We start from the raw sequence: 15785 nt of genomic DNA, 5'->3' as shown, positions 1-15785 counted from the left end.
ATTGTGAGTCTTTGCTTCCAAGAGTCATCTGCTAGGGTTCAAAGCTTGGCTGGACCACTTTGATGCGCGGTGAACTTGAGCAAATTACTTAACCGCTCTAGTTTCCTCATCTATCAGCATTGATTGTTGCACTTACCAAGAGAATCCCATTGAGGCTCCAATGAGGTAACCCCAGTGAGGCTCTGAGCAAGGACCAGGTGATTGTAATTGCTCACCAAGTGGTGGCTGCCAAGGCTGTCAGTTGAGTTGCTAAGGTCGACCTGCGTGGTGGAAAAGCATGTTGGGGCAGCTGTAGTCTGGGTACCCAAGGCCTTGGACTGAGGGGTGCTGTGAGCTTCTTGGGCCTCCCAAGGGTCCCCCCTGCTCTTTAAGTCCCAGGAGATGACTTAGACACCGGGCCCCACCAGCCGCTTCTCTAGATTCACTCACCTTTAGGAGCAGTGAAGGGAAATGGAAAACACTAAGTAATTGAGGCATGGCTGGAAGCTGGGTGTGGTTGTTCAGAGGCCTGCCAGATAACCTGGCCTTGAGAGGCCAGGGGTCACCAGGGAAGGTCATTTTGAAGTGATGGACTTAGTGTAGTTTATATTAAAGGAATGTTCTTATACATCTTGTGATGGGGAGCGGGGTCTCAGACCTAGAATAATCCAAGTATGAGTAATCATATATCCTGAGGGCCAACACTGTCCTGGTTATGTGTATTTTCTCAAAGCTAGTATTATCGGTGCCCCTTTTCACTGTTGAAAGTGTCCTGATTTGCATAGTAAATTATACAGTCACCTTGTCCTGAGCCACAGGCTAGACTCTATCCACTAGAGCCAGCTGCCCCCTGAATGTGAGGGTGTGTCAGAGAACACACCCTTCTTCAGGGGCTTGGCCTGCTCCCCAGGACCTGCCGGGACCTGGGCTGGGTAGGGCTGGTCTGAGAAACTCCCATTGATGATGGGATGGTCACAGCATTTGGGAGCCTGGGCAGCACATCCCCTGAACCTAGAGAGGATGGACAGAGTGTGGCTTTGAGTTCAGTCCAGCTGGCAGCCTGGAGACCTGGGACGACAGCCAGAGACCGCAGTGCTTTGTCACCTGGGTACTAGCTGGGGAGATTTTAGCTGGGAGAGGTAGGAAATACTGGTCTGGCTTAACTTTTTCATTTTCCTATTAATAATGACAATGGTAAACATGACGGCCTTTAAAAAAACACCAACTAAGTGCTAGGTGTATGTGTGTGTGCATGTGTGTGTACATTCACATGTGTACAGAGTATTGATGTATTCTGTATAGTATATATAATGTGTAGTATGCATACACAAACACACGTCTTTAAATAGTCCATTGATACAGAATGAACAAAAGGGGAAAAGAAGGGACTGTCTTCATGTGACACCACTGTTAAGTGGCAGAAGCGGGATTCATCCCCAGGTGCATTTGACCTGAGAGCTGGTGTCCTGTGCCGTCTACCCCCCTGTCCTCTGTGCATCAGGATCTGGTGTGCTGCTTGCACAGCCCTGCAGCCCAGGCTGCGCCTGGAAGACTGAGAGGCAGGGAAAGATGGGATTGCTGAGGACCTTTCTGTCCCTGTCTGTCCCTTGCCCTCCCGGGGGCCAGCTCCGGCAAGGAAAGGCCAAGCTCCAGGCCATGTGAGGAGTTCCCAAGCTGTCTTTCATCCGGTCCCGCGGTTATTTGTTCAGCATGCAGTGCAAATTTCCCCGTCTCAAAACATGGAATCTGGTACAGCTTTGCCTGGATCAATGTCCAACCCCTTTTAAGTTCTGGAGAAAGTTACTCCTCTCCAAAGTTCAGACCTGCCAGACTCAATAACTCCACAAAAATGCTTGGATGAAAATTGCTCCAAGCAATCCCAGCGGAAAGCCAGCACCTCACCCCTCGTTTAAAGTTATGATCCTTATCATAATTAATTCAATAAAGAAGTAATGTGCTTCAACCTAGGCAGAGAGAATAATTTTCTGTCCTGACTGGTATAAACTTTCAACTAGGGACATTTAAACTCTGGGTCTGAGCTCTCGCAGCAAGTAATAAATTGCAGACCCAGGCAGGGCTGCAGAACCCCGTTTAAACTGCGGTAAATAGGCTGCTATTGAAGAGAGGAAGATTTGGATTCGGGTGGGCAGCTCCAATAAATAGCAGAGTGTTGTTTATAAACCCTGCAGTCCCCGCTGGCCTCCGCCTTGAGACAGGCAGTAGCATTTGCTTGTTGAAAGCGCCAGAGTGTTTGATCCTCACGCTCGCTCGGTGGACCCACCTTGAGTCTTGAATCTAAAATCCATTTCCTTCCATAATTGAAAGGTAGGATTAGCCTGGCTTCTAAACAGACTAACACGTTCTCAAGTGGAGATATTGACTTAGAGACCAAGCCAACCCATCCCGGAGCTGCATTTCCTACTCATTCCTCGGAGGTTCGGTGATTAAAGTTCATTCTGGATTTGTTTTGAACACGTTTAGAGTAATGAGGCTCCTGGATGGTCCCAGAAGCCCATTAGGGTTGCAGAAATTACAAGTTTAGTAATCAAAAATCTTTGGAAACAAGTGAAAACAAAACAAAAAGAAGAAGAAGAAGAAGAAAAGTCAGTTTTAATCAAAACAGCTTTCAGATTGCGTATTATGGGAAGAGATGAATTCAACATCCATTGTTTTCTGAAAAGAATTCAGTGATGGGGAGGCAGGGTTCTTTAAAGTGATTAAATTTGGGAACATCAAGGCGATTGTCTGACTCGGTTTCTTTGGTTCCTGGCTAAAGATTTTGGATACCTCCTTTGTGAACCGACAGCAAGCATGCATTCCAAAACTCAAGAGGGCCTTTCTCATCAATTTTGTGGGGTTGAAAACAATTGTGTTATCGGCCCACATTCCGCTCCACCGGCCTCCAGTTCAGGCAGAGATGCACTGCGACAAGGCTCACTGCCCCGGTAACCGTTCCAAACCTCGCTGCGATTGCAGAGCGCTAGATCCAAGATGAAGAGCCGGTTCTGGAGAAGTGACTGAGCACACTCATGGATGTTATCTATCAAAACACACGAAGTACACGCACTAGACAGCCTAGACTTTTTATCTCACCAAAAATGTGAAGGGCCACCCTGGGGGAGGGGAGAGAAGCAGCCCTTTGAAACCTAGATGGAGAGGCCCGGTGAGAGGAGGGGTGCCTGATTTAGTATGTCGGGCCTGGGTACCACCCCCTTGAGACCTTTCTGGAACATGGAGAAATGTAAATGAGTAACAATGTATCGATAATAGCAATAATTACATGCCACACACATGGATCATTTCCTGTGCACCTGCAAAAGAAAAAAAATCTAATTTTCTGTGCTTGTCTTACCTATATTTGTGTCACTTGTTCTAGGTACAGAGTGTAAAACATGAAGCTGATACTACTTCAGCTCTTGATATGGCCAAGTATTTCTGGTGCTGGTGACGCTGGTTTTTTTTTCTTGCCAGTATCAATGTTTTTTACGAGAGGCAAACCTCTAGTTTGTGATTTGTAATGCCGGATATCCACTTAAAAAAAAGGGGGGGGGGAGGACAACTCAACAACAGTAACTTAAGTAGTAAACTAAGATAAGCACTCAAGCGGCTTAGTGGCTGGGTGCTGTTTCGAAGCATCCCACCCTGACTGCTCCTGGCCCGGCCGGCTGTCGGCCACCCGGTCTGGGGTGAGAGAGCCTGGAGGACTCTCCAGGTCCCCCGATGGCTCACATGTCAATAGTGTCTGGGTTCTGCATCCCTGACGTCGTCGTCTCCCCAGTGAGAAGTGGCCTTAAAGACTTTTGGGGGGCACGTTCTCTTAAACCTGGGCCAGCACTACCCAGTGATTTCAAGCAAACCCAGTAAGGAGGCTGAGACCAGCACAGGAGGGTACCCCGGGAGGCGCGTGCCTATTAGAGGAGCAGTGGAAATCCCCAAAGCCGAGGCTCGATTGCTTTCACGACACTCGCATTTGAGCCAGCACGTTTGACCAACGCTCACAACCCCTGCCCGCGCCCCCTTCTACCCCCCAATCCCTCTTGGATTGATTAAATTGGCTCAAGATGACACCAATAATTGGCTCAAGATGGGGCTTCGACAGGCCCAATGATCCATATCTTCGCATTCCCTAAAATCAGTCCTTTCAGCTCTGTGTTGGATTTAGGATGGTTTACATTGGCTCCGTCACAAACATTTTAATAAAGTCCCAGAGAAACCGCAAACGGGTGACATCATTGGATGGTGTTAAAAAAAAAAAAAAAAGAGTCCCATTTTGTAAGAGAGAGGCTGGGCCTCCCGAGTGTGATCACGCTCTGTCCGCCTGTTTGGTCATTCAACAATCATCCGCTGTAATTAGGACCATAATATTTAAAACGAGGTGCAGCGGTTGGGGGGCGGGTGGCCGGCAAAGGACATTAGCTAATAAGTCAAAAACAAATATGAATATTTTGACATAAAGTAGCCAAGAAGATGAACGACTGTAGGGCGGGAGTGGAGCCCCAGGGCTGAGGGGGTTGCAGCCTTGACTCGGGTGGAGGCGCCTGGAGCTTTAATTGTAAGGACAGCCCCCTTGTCCCCTATCCCTGGAGTCCTGGACCCAACCTGGACCTGAGGGCTGGAGAGGGAAGCAGTTCAGAGCCTAGGGATTCGTGTTAGAAGGGCTTTTTGCTGAATGATGAGATATAGAGAGTTTTCATTTTCTTCTCTCTTACTCTTCTGTTTACTTACCCTAAACTTTCTCGAAGGGGGTATATTAGTTTTATAATCAGGAAAAAAAAATCAACTGTGCTTTTTCAAAAATTAATATAGCAACTTTGATCATGTCCAATGACTCTAATTATATATGAGACTGGATATGTCTGGAATAAAATGCTCCATTAGTGTTATGATGGTTCTCTCTGGGTGGCAGGACTAGGAGAGTCTTTTGTCTTTTACTCTTTTGTGAATTATTTTTCTAGTAGATAAAAAATTTAAAAGGAGAGTGAAATACCGAAGCCTGAAGAAAATGAATTCGATTCATTTGGACATGGATTAAAAAATATATATGTGTCCAACACTCCTGCAAAAAATACAAGCTGCTGTGTTGGTTTTAGCATTGTATCCTATTTTAGAAATACATTTCACTCACAAGATTATGAATTTAGAAGAAACAGGATATTTTTTTTAAACGGCAGCACCCAGCTTCCCAGCTGAGGAGGGGACATATGCCAATCTCCCTGCATGCGTGTCAGGACCACCACACTGTCTGAGGTGAGTTGGTGTGCTGGCGGGTCCCCTCACCCCCTGTCGTTGCTCCCTCTGAAAGGACTGACGCATTTGATGTGCGCCTCCCTGTCAGCGTGCTGGGCTGAAGTCATGTTGTAGATTTCCCAGAATAATCGATCCATTATGGCCATCACAATTAATTGACTTTTCTGTGACTCAGGGTCAATCTGATGCCAGAACCTACCTTGATCACTTCTTCTAGCGAGAGATTTCAGGATTGTTTTGTTTCATTTCCTTTGTAAACATATCCATAGCTTTATGGTTCACACTAGAAGGGGGATCTGGGGACCTTAGAGTCCACTTAAAAAATAAAAGAGAAGAGTGAAACACAGACTACGTGATGTGTCTGTGTGTGCACACGTGCATGCCTATGTGGCTATGACTGTATTTTTTTTTTTTTTAAGTGCGTCTTTTAAAGGCTGGAACTGGCCATGACCGTTTGTTAATGCAGGCCTCATTTTTCTCATAGGGGATCGAGCACATGGAAAATACCTGTTGCTTTAACTAAATACATCTAATATGAAGATTGGACCCTGTTACTTGTGCTAAACAAATGCATTACATTTGCACAATGTAAACTCGCTGCTTTAACTCCTGTTTGACCCCAAAATATTTCAGGGGTTATTCTTTCCATCTTTCCTCCCCTCCTTTTTTTTTTTTTTTTTTCTCAGAGAGAAAGGGCAAAATAGAGTGGACTCTGAAATGAGACAGACAGGAGATCAAGTCTCTTTTCTGTTTCTTGCTGTGTGGCCATGGCAGGTCACCTGCTGTCTCCAAGAGTACAGCCTCTCTCATCTATAAAATGAAAATAATATTCAGCTCATGGCGCGATGGCTGTAGAGCATCGACACTCTGTTTTGTCCAGGTTGGTGGAGGAAGGTGACGTTTGGAGACAGAGACTTTGTGGTGTGGGAGAAGAGCTTTGGATGAGAAATACGAAAGATCATCATTTGAGTCACAGCTGAACCACTTCGGGGAGTCCTGTCTTCTCTCTGGGATTCAGTTTTCCTGACTTAATTCTGGCGAAGCAGAGAAGCGTGGAGCATGTAGAGGGGATCAGGAGCTCCGCTGCCTGGGTTCAAATCCTGGCCGCACGACCGCGGGTCGCCCCACTGTAGTGTGTGACTTTCCTGCTCCGTACAACAGAGTCATCATGAGGATTAATGTGTGACAGTCCTGCGGCAGTGCTTCGCGTGCGGCGAGTGCCACGGGAGACTCAGCCTTGCCGTTACTCCTACACTGATGGGTTCTCAGGTCCCTCCTGGCTCTGTCGATTTTTGATTTCTGCTTCCTTTGCCCTCGTAGTTTCAGGGAAGGCTGATTTTTTTAAATTTTATTCTTCAACATTAAGGTAACTGCAAACATATTGGTGAAAGAAAATAAAAGGTACTTTTCAGTCTGCAATAACTTAAAGAAAAAGACCCAGAAAAAAAAAAAATCAAGGACCCAGCACTGTCTTGATTCTGCACAAATGTTCGCCTCCTTCAAAGAGGCAAGAAGGCAAACGCTGCCAGATCTGATTGTGCAAACCCAGAGGATCTGATCGCCCGTCACTAAGGCTACTAATCAAATTTCCATCCAATATGCTCACGCAGGATTTCCTGATCAAACACTTAAGCCTGCCCCTCTGCACCCCCATTAGCTAACATGTTTTATATGCAGAGAGGTCATCAAAAGTGTAATTGCCTTAAAGAAACTTAATCCTGCATTCTTGTCAACTCGAAGATAGCTAATAATGCTCGCTAGCTGATGTTTCCCCAACATCCAGAGTGCACCAGAAATTAGGATCTTGTTCTTAATCTTCCTCGCAGCAGATGTTGAAACCTAGGTGTACAGATATCTCTCATGGGCCAGGTAAAAAAAAAAAAAAAAAAGATGAGTTTTCTCTAAAATTTAGCTGGCTTTCCTGAGAAAACACATCATTACCCCACGATGCTGGAAGACTAGAATAGGCCAAGAAGAGTCAAGCCCCGTGGTTTCCCAGAGTCGATGTAACGTTATTCTGGTGTCCAAGTTCAAACCTTACGTATGAATGTTTATGAGGATGTTGCATCTATTTTAGGTCTGTCTTAAGTTGATCAGATCCCATTTTGGGGTGCCTGTGGAAGAGGTTTGCTAGACGCCTGTTGAGAAAGTGCCTCACAAAGTGAAAGTACTGCACTTTGAAAGAAAAGGATTACGTGATTATTGATTTTAATGTTAGCTATTGTATTTAATAAGGGTAAATAAAAACATTATGTGATTGACATTGGAGTATTATGTGAATATTTTCCAAACATATGATATGCCTACCATATCAGCATATTGCCATGTTTTATGGCTTTTGATACTCTTGTTTGGTCAGTTGATCAGGGAATTATTTTCCTAAAAATCGAGGTTTTTTTTTTTTTTTAAGCTCTTATTTCACAAAGGTGTTTCTCATATTTGAAGCGGATTTTGATTCCGTTTCAAATAATCACTAAGTGCAAATGTGTTTCAGGTTTTCTCCGCTGTGTGTTCTCCCCTTTTGTTAATAGGTTGAAACTGGCTTTGGCCTGAGAAGCTGTCATGTTTGTCATATCCATGTGCCGACATGTACGTGTGTCTGCGTGCACACGTGTGCTTACACACACACGTACTAGCGTGGACACAGTAGTGATGCCTCTCTGGGACTTGTGGTTTGAAAGAGAAAAGGCCCCAGTCAGGCTGGGACAAGCAGGTCAGGAAATTTAACCTGACTCTCCCAACCCCAGTCATCATCGGCAGGGTCTGGAAAGGCCAGCTTTGTCAGGACTCAGGATCCTTGGTGTCTGAGTGGCAAAACCGATTTGAGGTCCTGTCTGTTCCGCCCTAACATTTGCCCCAGCCTCCTCCACCCAGTACCGACTCTCCCCTGCTTCTGTGCACAAGGGCCCCAGTTTCTCTTGACGGGGGTATCAACTCAGTGTGATTACCCCTGACTCCACTCTGGGGTAAGGTCAGGGGTCACCTGCATGGGCTGCTTCGGAGGGACAAGGAAAATGTGTTCCTTGTGTTTGTGGGGGAGAACAGAGCCTGCCACGGGGATCTGGAGAGGCCAGGGTAAAAAGAACCATATAACAAAGACACGAATGAATGGTACAAGTTTCAGTTGTTTGAGGAGGTCCAGGTACAAGCCCGTGAGGGAGGAAGGGATCTCCCCTCTTTATAGATAAGAGATTAAGTGGCCCCTCAATGTCATAAAGTCCTTTGGCAACCTCACTTTTCTCCTGCCCCAGATGAAACTCAAGCCCTGTCCCCTCCACGCTCATGCTCTGTCCCCTACTCTGCCCTGCCCCCTCCAGATATATTATGCACCAGCATCCTGCAACAAACACACATGCATACGGTCATATCCAGGACGTGGTGCCCCACATGGCTCCAGTGACCGTGTGGCCTGGGGCTGTGCAGATAGAGAAAGAATATTTCCCCTCCATCCCAGATACTCCTGAATGGGACATCCTGGGAGGAGGTCCTCAGACATCGCGACATCAGTCGTCCTAGGTGTCATCAGAGGGTATCTTGAGAAGAGGGCTTGGGAATTCCCGTCAGCATCTCCCTGCGAACCAGCAGAAGTACACACGAAGTAGATAAATAAGTAATAAGTGAATAAAATACAGCCTAAATCAATTTGGTGTTCTTGCTGAGCAACTTCAGCTCTAAGACAAATCTCCTGGTGGCCTCCCTGTCTTCTTAACAAATTCTGCCCCTGATCTTCTGTATAAACATTGACACGACCTTTGCCAACAAGTGTCTATGTTGGGTGTCTCAACATATCTCGTTTATTCAGTACAGTTAGCCTGCGATTTGTCAGGCCCTGATTTAGGAGCTGGGCACACAGGTGAACAGAACATGTCTTGGAGCCCACCGGCTGTCCAGGGAGGTCAAGTGCTCAGGCCCACCCTTGGATGGAAAGGTGCTGAAAGCGCTCCGAACGTTTGTGCTTGCTGCAAGGACATGCCAGGCCCCCAGCTCCTGAGAGACAGCAATTCTTAGCCCCCTTGCCTTACAGGAGAGCATTTATTTATTCTTCAACATCATCAGGGCTTCAAGCTGGGCTCGTTTTAGGGTGGGTGGCACAGAGGCAGAGAAACAATTCCTTTCAGGGCAATTTGGGCTGCTTGTGGAACACTGGTTGTTACTTGGTTGCACTGGATGATCCATGTCCGATTTGACAAATTACTTGGCAATTTGATATTTTGCTAGTAAAAAAATAAAAATCCCCTAACAGCTGCATGGAAAACTCATTCGATATGTTAATATGCCATAAACTCAGAGCATGCTGATGCTTGGTATGCCCTGAAAGGCTGTGGACCAGCTTCCCATTTGACAGATGGGAATACTGAGGGCTGGTGGGTAAAGGACTTGCTCAGAGAAGCTTGTGAATCATCACGCGGCAGGGATGGGTGTTTCTGTTACTGGGGGCACATTTCCAATGAGTTTATTGCCATAGATAGAATGCTCTTAGTTACCCCAGGCAGCCACATAACTTGACATAGCTCAGGAAGTAATTCCAATGTCAAGAGTTTCACATATTTTTCAACTTTGTTTTACCAAAACGCATCTGCTGTTCAGAAACATCCTCACGTCTTTTAGGAGAAACATCTCGAAAGGACAATGGGAATATTTTCTATTTTTATAATGATGTCTGATCTTTTACCTTTGGGAGATTTGTATTTAAACCAACTCAGCTTGCCAACTTCCCTTAAAGAAAAAGTCATTAAATCTCCAATTGGAAATCTGAGCATAAATGAGAGATTTCAAATGAAAACAGCAAGGAATTCTGCAAAGGCATCTGATCCTGCATCATAGTTCCAAATCTTCTTTAAATTAGCTCTATGTCAAAAGGCTACGTGGAAAGACCTTTTCTTTTGTCTGATAAAGGAAAAATTGGAACAATATCGCTTCACTTTAGGATCCAGGCGATCATTTGGTTTCATTCCAAGGAGAGTTTTTTTTTTTTTCTTTTTAAACTTTGGTCCATAGCCGCACATGTGTGTGACTTTAATCAGTTTCTCCCATAGCTTTCTTGCCATTTAAGCTATTCTATACTTAACTGAACTTTTCTCAAATTGGATGGGTGGATCTTGTTTGTGATAGGGCATCAGCAGAGAAATATTTTACCTGAATGTGTATAATAACATTGCCCCGATAGAAGAAAATAAAGGTTCTCCTAAAAAGGCAGCTGGGGAGCAAGATGAGTTCATTGCTCTAGTGGCTCCTGGGGCTGTTCCTTATCAAAGCATGTGATTCCGTATCAAAAAAACGTGACCATGGAGAAACACTTAAAGACCCGCGACTCCATTAGAATTTCCTCCAGTTTCACCCATTGCTTTTTTCTAGGATCTCAGTGACCAAGATAACTCCTCACTAAGACTTAGAGCCTGCATTTGTCCTCAAGAGGAGTCTTCCCAGAGACGCTCTGTCCCTAGTGGCCCAATTCCATCTTCAGTCTCGAGGTCAACTGGGCCCTGTGGTCCTGCCAGTGCTGGGATTGTCTCTGATGCAGGGCTCAATCAGAGGGGCAGAGGTCTTGGTGTCACAGACCTCCCCGGACCCAGGGTGTGGTGGGTGGTTAGGCCACGTCAGAGACTGTTGCTCCGGGAGTGTGTGCTTCATTGCTTCATTGCTTCCTCCACTTGTTCTATCAGCAGACATTTTATGAATACCTCGTCTGTGTCCAGTCCATGCCAGGGAACTGGGCACCAAATTGTGGACCCTCCTGGTTTGTTAGCAAACTCAATTATGATGTCACAGAATTGAGGCAATGGGCTCCTGGAAGTCCAGAAATCACCCAGTGTCCTTCACCATGAAGTGATGTTCTTCTCAGAATCTTAGATTCTGAAGTGATGCTCAGAATCTTAGAACACAGTGAACACAGTGAGATTCTTGAAGCAGCCAAGAAGTAATGAGCAAAGACTTCAGACATTTAGACCTTTAGAGCAGAACCAAAACCATTAGCTAATTATAGGTATATTTTTCCAGAACATTCTCCCAAATGAGAAAAGATGTGGGAGGTGGGGAGCCTGATCTAGATCTTTATGTTTCTTTCCTGTCAGTGTATCAATAAGTCTTCCTTTCCCTTCCCTTCCCTTCCCTTCCCTTCCCTTCCCTTCCCTTCCCTTCCCTTCCCTTCCCTTCCCTTCCCTTCCCTCTTCCTTCCTTCCTTCCTTCCTTCCTTCCTTCCTTCCTTCCTTCCTTCCTTCCTTCCTTCCTTTCTTTTCCTATTGTACACCAGGGGTAGAACAACCACTTCTGGAAGATATACACTGAAGCTGTTTTTCCAGAATGATGTTAAGCTTGCACTCCAAACAAGACCAGCCTGGGGTAACTGTGGCTCTTGAGTTTTGGCTTTTTTTTTTTTTTTTTAGATTTTATTTATTCATGACAGACACACAGAGAGAGGCGGAGACATAGGCAGAGGGAGAAGCAGGCTCTCTGTGGACTTGATCCCAGGACCCCGGGATCATGACCTGAGCCAAAGGCAGATGCGCAACCACTGAGCCACCCAGGTGCCCCGGGTTTTGGCTTTGTATCCTTCACAGTCCTTTCTGGTCTTTTCTCTCTGTCCCATTGCCTTCCTCCTCCTTGCTCGTCTTCCTCCAGCTTCACTCTTCCTTCAAAACCCTTCCCTTAGAAACCTGATTTTCATCAAGAGTTTAGGAATGTTTTTGTCTTCCTCCAGGAGGCATTTGGATTTTGAATAGGAACTGAGGGAACAGTGTTCAGGCAACAAGCTCCTGGTATTTATTTTGGAGCTGTTGGGTAGGGACAAAAACAGCACCCAGGGAATGGTGGGTGAGGTGGGGGGAGGCTACTTCCTAGCTACCCTAAGGCAAGTGGGGCGTTGCCTTCTCCTGCTCTAGATTGTGGATTCTCTAAGGCCAGGGACTGTTTATGCTTGTGTCTTGAGAACCCAGCACCTAGTTGGTGCTTAGAGAGGACTCCTCAGGAGGAAGAATGAATTTGTGTACAGGATCAGCCTTCCTCCCTGGGACTTGTAGGCACCCATGGTAACTTACAGCACCACTGCTTCCTATTCTTTTTTCTCTCCTCCTCTATCTCCTGTTTTTCTTCACTTTGCTTTTCCAGCAACTAATCAACCAGCACATGACATCCATATGATTTTTTTTTTTTTAGAATTTAGATTTTTTTTCTGTAGCATGATGAATTTTTCTTAATGGTTCATGTATGTTTGGGAAAAATGGGTAGTGTTATTTTGTTGAGTATTCAGTTCTACTTATAGCTTTCTTTTTAAAATTTTTATTTTTTAAAAGATTTTCTTTATTTATTTATGAGAGACATACACACACACAGAGAGAGGCAGAGACATAGGCAGAGGGAGAAGCAGGCTCCATGCAGGGAGCCTGACGTGGGACTTGATCCTGGGTCTCCAGGATCACGCCCTGGGCTGAAGGCGGCGCTAAACCGCTGAGCCACCCGGGCTGCCCTACTTATAGCTCTTAGAGCAAGATTATTATTCATCTATATGCCTACTTATTCTTTTTCTATTCAATTTGTTGGTTTCTGAGCAAGAAGTGTTAAACTTTCCCATTTTGATTATAGATTTGTCTGTTTCTTCTTTTGGCTTCTGTTTTTTGCTTTATCTATTTTTAAGGTCTGAGTCAGGTACATTAAAATTCATGTTCTATATCTTCTAGGTGTTTATCAGGATAAAACATTCTTTGCCATTTAATATTTTTCCTTTTTGGTCAAGCATTTTATGTTTTCTGATATTAATACTGTTAACATCTGTTTTCTTTATCATTTGCCTTAAACGTGTTTTTCTTTTGAGAAGGTGTTTTTAAGTAGAAGAGAACAGATATAAAGAGCACATATATTCACTCACCAAGAATTAATAACTATTGACATTTTCTTCCTCCTTCTCTCTTGTTAAAAAATGAAATATCACAGTTAGAGATAACCAGAGCTCCCTATCTCCCCCAGATTTCCCTGAAACACCCACTATCTTGCATTTGGTGTGTGCCATTTCCATGTATCGCTTGTGCTTTTACACACATGCATGTCATTTCTAATCAGTATACAAGTGAATTTTGGGGTTTTAAATCTACATAAGTGATGTCATGCTTTATGTAGGATTCTGCTTCTTTCTTTCTTTCTTTCTTTCTTTCTTTCTTTCTTTCTTTCTTTCTTTCTTTCTTTCTTTCTTTCTTTCTTTCCTTCCTTCCTTCCTTCCTTCCTTCCTTCCTTCCTTCCTTCCTTCCTTTCTTTCTTTCTTTCTTTCTTTCTTTCTTTCTTTCTTTCTTTCTTTCTTTCTTTCTTTTCCAGGAGATGGTGAGTTTTATTGTCTTGTCTGGATAGAGGTTTGATTTGCTCTCGAATGTTCCAGGGTGGAGAGACTAGGAGAAAGCACAGGATGCAGAGGTCTATTTGGTGTAATCTTCTCCCTCGTTCTCATCTTCACCATCAATGGAGAGAGCAGCATACTTGCTTGCAGAACTGAACTTGGAAGCTTGATTTTCGGCCACAACTGGCAGAAGTAAGTCAGACCAGGATGCACGAAGGAGAGAGAGTGAGAAGTCTCTAGAAAATGAAACACCGAATAAGGAGGAAGACTATCACTCTCCAACTTCTAAGCCACCCAAATCTGAACAGCCTCTGAAGGTAATGCCAGCCCCTCCACCAAAGGAGAATGCTTGGGTGAAGTGAAGTTCTAACCCTTCTGCCCGATCTCAGAGCTCGGACGCGGAACCACAGTCCCCCACGAGTGGTGGGGGGAAAGCAGTCCCGGCTCAGCCCCGGGAGGAAGTACCAGCAAGGAGAACAGATGAAAACAAAGTAGATGGGGTGAGTGTCCCAAGAGGCTACAGTGGGAACTCCAGCCGTGGTCCAAGAGACAGAGGGAACAAAGACCACTGGAAGGAGCTGGATAGGAAAGACGGCAAAAAGGATCAAGACTCCCGATCTGCACCTGAGCCAAAGAAACCTGAAGATTCTGCACTTTTCATTTTAAACGTACACTGTGTTTTAAAAAATCCACCTTGTTGAGATGCCTGGGTGGCTCAGTGGTTGAGCGTCTGCCTTCGGCTCAGGGCATGATCCGGGGGTTCCAGGATCGAGTCCTGCATCAGGCTCCCTGCGTGGAGCCTGCTTCTCTCTCTGCCTGGGTCTCTGCCTCTCTCTCTGTGTCTCTCACGAATAAATAAATTTTAAAAATCTTTTTAAAAAATCCACCTTGTTGGTGTATGTAGATTTGTTATTTTAACTCTTACGTAGAATTCTATCATATAATAGACCCCATTTTATTAATACATTTACTTACTGATGGACATTTATGTAGATTCCCATTTCCCACTCTTATAAACAATGCTGCGAGCACATCCTTGTACAAGTCCTGTATATGACTAAATATTGCTAGATCTCTCTCTAGACTGGTGCACTATTTCACATCCCTGATGACATTGGCGAGCTCATCTCAGTAAGCAGATTCTCTGAATTGTGGAATATGTACATTTGCACACTTACTGGATACTGCCAGAGGCTCCCTAGTTTGGCTGTGCCTTCATAGTCCGACCCCCAGGAACATAGGAGAGGACCCTTCTTTCTAGTTCCTCATTAGTATTTGATATTGTTGATGCTTTTAAATATTTGCTTATCTGTCAAACAGAAAACAAAATATTGTTTGTTGCTTCAATTTGCATTCCCATGGGATCGCACATGTTTATTGGCCTTGAAACGTTCCTCCTTTTGGTTGGGGTATCATTTTTCCATTCTTTATATACTTTTCTATTTTTTTTTTTCAGTCCAATCTGTGACTCATTGATTCTGAAGAGGAGACTTTTAATGTAGTAAATTATTTTAATTTCTGAGATATTTGAATGTATTATTTTTTAAGCTTCATTTATTTATTTGAGAGAGATAGAGTGAGTGAGTGAGACAGAGACAGAATGAGCAGAGGGAAGGGGAGGGAGGGGGAGAAGCAGACTCTCCACTGGGCAGGCAGCCTGATGCAGAACTCGATCCCCGGACTCTGGGATCATGACCTGAGCCGAAGACAGATGCTTAATCAACTGAGCCACTCAGGCACCCCTTGAATGTATTATTGACATCTTATTTTATGTTTTCATTTACAATATTATTTATTGTTTCTATTTCCTATTCTTTATTGTATTGATACAAGTCTACTTAATTCCATTTTCATTCTATGTTTGCCACCAAATTTTTATTATCAATATGTAAAGATATTATTCCATTCATATTTGGAATAGTCACACCTACCTTTTGATCTGGAGTCCATCTTCAGGCCATCATTTAGAGAAAGGTTGTAGATGGGATGTTTTCTGAATTCTTGAATATCTGAAGGTGACTTTAGTCTGTTTTCCTATTGAAATGATTTTTTGGCTGGGTATAAAACTTTAGGTTCAAAATATTTTATTTGATTTTAACCCTCAAAACAATAGTTATATCTCCATTATTTTCTTGCATTTAATGTTGCTCAGAGAAGTGTCTATTTATGATTCTTATTGCCCTATATATCTATTTTTCTCCTCTCTGAAATATCTAGGAATAAGAAGAATCCTTTGTAA

General features: G+C 44.3%; 1 protein-coding gene across 2 annotated transcripts in view; it reads left to right on the top strand.

The window, feature by feature from the left end:
• The window catches only part of LOC144293815 (uncharacterized), a 174279-nt gene that overhangs the window by 69420 nt on the left and 89074 nt on the right, over positions 1–15785 (top strand). The window contains exons 1-2 of one of the 2 annotated variants that reach the window (XM_077864959.1): positions 11019–11209; positions 11477–11565. The exons of the other annotated variant lie outside the window; for it this stretch is intronic. The gene's annotated coding sequence lies outside the window, so the exon portion shown is untranslated. Of the gene's footprint in view, positions 1–11018; positions 11210–11476; positions 11566–15785 lie in introns of those variants that run through there. 2 annotated transcript variants of the gene reach the window in all.

This window comes from Canis aureus, chromosome 22, assembly GCF_053574225.1.
Source record: "Canis aureus isolate CA01 chromosome 22, VMU_Caureus_v.1.0, whole genome shotgun sequence".
Lineage (NCBI taxonomy): Eukaryota > Metazoa > Chordata > Mammalia > Carnivora > Canidae > Canis > Canis aureus.
This window is presented reverse-complemented; position numbering and strand designations above follow the sequence as displayed.